This window comes from Anoplophora glabripennis, unplaced genomic scaffold, assembly GCF_000390285.2.
Source record: "Anoplophora glabripennis isolate ALB-LARVAE unplaced genomic scaffold, Agla_2.0 scaffold2910, whole genome shotgun sequence".
Lineage (NCBI taxonomy): Eukaryota > Metazoa > Arthropoda > Insecta > Coleoptera > Cerambycidae > Anoplophora > Anoplophora glabripennis.
This window is the reverse complement of record NW_019418984.1, coordinates 1-4,442: the sequence shown is the minus strand read 5'-3', so window position 1 is coordinate 4,442 and position 4,442 is coordinate 1.

Genomic DNA, 4,442 nt, shown 5'->3' with positions numbered 1-4,442 from the left:
CAACGGCGTAATCGAGATTACTTAAAACTCGAAACTTAAATTATGTAATTAGTGAAAGGGAAAATAAAAATTAGTGTGTGTGTTTGTGCGTGTATTACGCCTCGGAAACTATCGGAAATTAAGCCATTTACACAATCCGACAATTTTCACTGAATAATACAATTCGTTTTTTCACAACTTTTTTAATTTTTAATATCTTTCATTGCTCCAAAAAGCAATTTACAGGGAATTGCAAGAGCTACAAATCAACTCTTTGTTTCTTCAAAACCGTGAGTTTTTGAGCTACGAAATTTTTTCAAAACGCATTTAAAGTTCTGTCCAAGCACTTTAAAAAAGGTTATATCAATTTTCTTCGAAAAATTATTATTTCGCCATTATTTTACCGTAAAAGGTTCGATTTTACTTTCCGAAAAATAAACAATCACCTTTAGAGAGTGATAACTCGGTTATTATTACATCTACCGTAACAACAAAAAATAAATCGATTCGTTATTTCAAAAGCTTTAGTTTGCTTCATATAGGTTTTTCGATAAAACGCAAGGTTTTCGAGTTATTTATCAAAAATTGTTGAAAAATATGCACTTTTTAGATGAAAAATCAACATTTTCAATTCATATTAATTTTTGGAAAAATGTTATAGAGCATTTTTTGCTTATAATTCATCCCTCCATTGATTTTTGTGATTAAAATGGATGCCTTCATTGCCACCCCCGAGAAGGGGTGGCATTCACCCTCAAGGTGAAAGCACACATCGGCACTATGTAACTTTTGTTTCTTGAGCAATTTCCTACTTACTATTAAAAGAATTCGGACCTAAAAACCGTCATATACTGAGCTAGTTGTAGAACAGAACTAAAAGTAAACATTGTTTTGAAAACTCGGAAGCAAAGAAAATATCATTACTTTCATTCACACATACTATCTCTCGGTGCATCCATGCATGGTGTTAGAAGCAAGCTTTCTGCCTGATTATTTCCATGGTATTTTTTATGGTTGTGTAATTCTTCAACTGCGTTCACTTCAATCTTCTACACAAAATTTTCCGTGTAAACCTCACGCTTAAGAATACCCAAATAGGGAAAAAATATAATGGGACGTTGAATAAGTTCTCGCTGTTTTCCAACAGATGGCGTTACTAGAACTGCAAGCGTGTAGTTTAAGATGGTAACGCACCTATCAAGAAGTACTATAAGCAAGCTTAAAATTCAGTGTACAGGGCGTTGCGCTTAAATATGCTACAAGCCTGTAACTTCTTTATTTTTTGGCCGATTTCAAAAATTTTTATTTGGGAAAAAAACTAACTGTCATACTGCTATTTTTATTAATGCAATAAACGGCCAACTAGGATGCGGCTTCCTGACATTAAAACAGCTGATTAGTATTAACGATTTTTTTTCCAAAAAACAGATGCCGTATGCTCATTCAGCATCCCTTAAAACGTCTTACCACCAAGTTTCATCAAAATCAATACAACTTCAGGCGAGCACTCTATGATGTCGGGAAATGTAATACAAGACTGTAACTTTATTTTTTGGCCGATTTAACAAAAATTTTTATGAAATGTATGGTAAAGAAAACTCTGACTGTGATATTGCTGTTTCTTATTAATGCAATAAACGGCCAACTAGTGCTCGTCTGAAGATGCATCGAATTTGATGAAACTTGGTGATAACACATTTTAAGGGATGCTGAATGAGAATACGTAATCTGTTTTTTGGAAAAAAAATCGCTGATACCAATTAGCTGTTTTGACGTCAAAAAAACGCGTCCTAGTTGGCCGTGAATTGCATTAATAAAAACAGCAGCATTACAGTTAGTTTTTTTAATTGTATTCTAAAAAAAAAAAATTGAAATCGGTCGAAAAACAAAGAAGCTACAGGCTTGTATCACATTTAAGCGCGACACTCTGTATGTACACTACTCAAAAATCTGCAGTTGAAGCGCACAAAATTCCTGTTGAGACTTATGGTAACCATACTCTGTCGCAAACAACATGCAGAAATTGGTTTAGATGCTTCAAAAATAATGATTTTGAAGATAAAAAAGATGGCACACCAAAACAGTTTGAAGGTTAAGAGTTGGAGGCATTACTTCATGAAGACTGATGTCAGACGCTAGCTGAACTTACAAAATTGATGATCACACAACCGTTTCGAAACGTTAAAAAGCATTAAGGAACAAAAACAAGGACATTGGGTGCCATACGAGTTGAAGCCAAAAGACGTCTTAGCACTTGTGAACAGCTGCTTCAATGGCAGAAAAGAAAATTTTTTTTTGCATCGTATCATAACTGGAGATGAAAAATGGATACGCTACAATAGTCCTAAGTGTACTAAGAAAATTATGGGTCAAGTCTGGCCATGCACAACATCGTTGGCACAGCAATTTATACAAAGTTCCAAACTTCTGCTTTGCATTTGGTGGGATCAGCTGGATGTAGTTTATTACGAGCTGCTCACACCAAATGGAACCATCACGGGATTCACTATCGACTACAACTGTGCGTTTGAGCTGAGCATTGAATGAAAAACGGCCACTATACAAGCAGAGACATGACAAAGTGACTGACAGCATGACAATGCTCGGCCACATATTGCAATACCAGTGAAAATGCTTAAATGGGGAGTCCTACCCATCCGCCATATACACGAGACACTGCCCCTTCCAATTACACAGGCCGACAAAATTTTTACGAAAGTCCAGAACCAGAGACCGGATCTAGTGTACCCAAAGGATTTTCGGTGCGCTGATTGTGAATTCGAGCTCAGAAATGACCCATCACCCTCGGTTCTCGAGATATTCTAATCTAAAAGTGCAAAAATCACGTTTTTTTGCTATATTCTTGGTCAGATGAATTAATTTTTTTTTCTAAAATCGCATTAAACCATCAGAATACCACTCTTACCCTTCTAAGCGCACTTCGATTTTTTTGAAAATCTTTTTTTTCCATAGAGATATGGTAGATTGAAGTTAGGACTTCAGCGATTTCGTTACAACATGGAAATAAACAAAATTTATCCAAAAACAAGATACGAGATAATAGAGTACATACTTATATGTTTCTTGAGTCGCTGAATTTGAAAACACCGGCGGACTTGCTCCATTACCTCAATATTTCAAGATTTTCTAACCTAAAATTGCGAAAACACTACTATATCAAGCAGATACTTATATATACACGCTGTTACATTCGCATGCTAAGCTCATGACAGGTTCATTATAATGCGCTATAACCTACGACACGTTAACTTCTAGTGGATTCAGCGCGCACAGGTTACTGCACATTTAGGTTGACCTGTTGTGGGTTTAGCGTCGCAGGTTATAGCTTATTTAGGTCAACCTATTGTGGGTTTAACCCTCGCTGGTTATTGCGCTTTTAAGTTAACGTGTTGTAGGTTATAGTGCAATAGTGCAATATGGTGAACCTCTCGTGAGCTTAGCATCAGAATGTATCAGTGTGTATACATAAGTATCTGCTTCATTTAGTAGTGTTTTCGCAATTTTGGGTTAGAAAATCTTGAAATATTGAGGTTATGGAGCAGGTCCATCGGTGTTTTTAAATTCAGCGACTCAAGAGTTCGTTCTATACTTTTTATACTTTATATCTCGTAGGATAAATTTGATTTATTTCCATGTTGTAACGAAATCGCTGAAGTACTAAACTTCGATCTATCATATCTCCATGAAAAAAAAAAATTTTCATAAAAATCAGTGCATTTAGAAGGATAAGAGCGGTACTTTGAGACGGCTTGACGCGATTTTAGAAAAAAAATTTATTCACGTTGTAATCTGACCCTGAATATAGTGAAAAACTGCGATTTTTGCACTCTTAGGTTAGAATATCTCGAGAACCTAGGGTGATGAGCCAATTCTGAGTTCGGATTCATAATCAGCGCACCAAAATCCTTCGGGTACACTAGGTTCGGTTTCTGGTTCTAAAAAATGTTGGCCTGTGTTATCAGCACTGAGCAGCTCTTCCATTCTTATGAAGATGGACAATACTTTCACTGACATGATTTTTACAAATTTTTTTAAATAAAGCATTAATTTTCAGGAAAAAATAGCAAGAACTTATTCAACATCCCATTATTATGAAGTAGGTAATTATTTCCTAAATACTTTGTTGGACTTTCACTTTTCAGCTACTTGTATTGAATTGGGTATTATAAGATTGTTCACAGGGATATATTTGAATTATTTCAAATGGTTTATCCATTATTTTTTAGATTTCTGAAATAATGTAATTTGAAAATTTTGCTCTGTTCAGATTTATGTTCGTGTTAACCACAACCCAAAAAAACACTTTATATACTGATTTGGTTGAACTACAAATTATACAGATTCATTTTCTTGGTTATTTACTGGAATTCATCCAGCAATCTTGAATATTGTAAGAGGGAGGATACAACAAACCTCTTTTAAAAAAGAACCATCCAACAAAA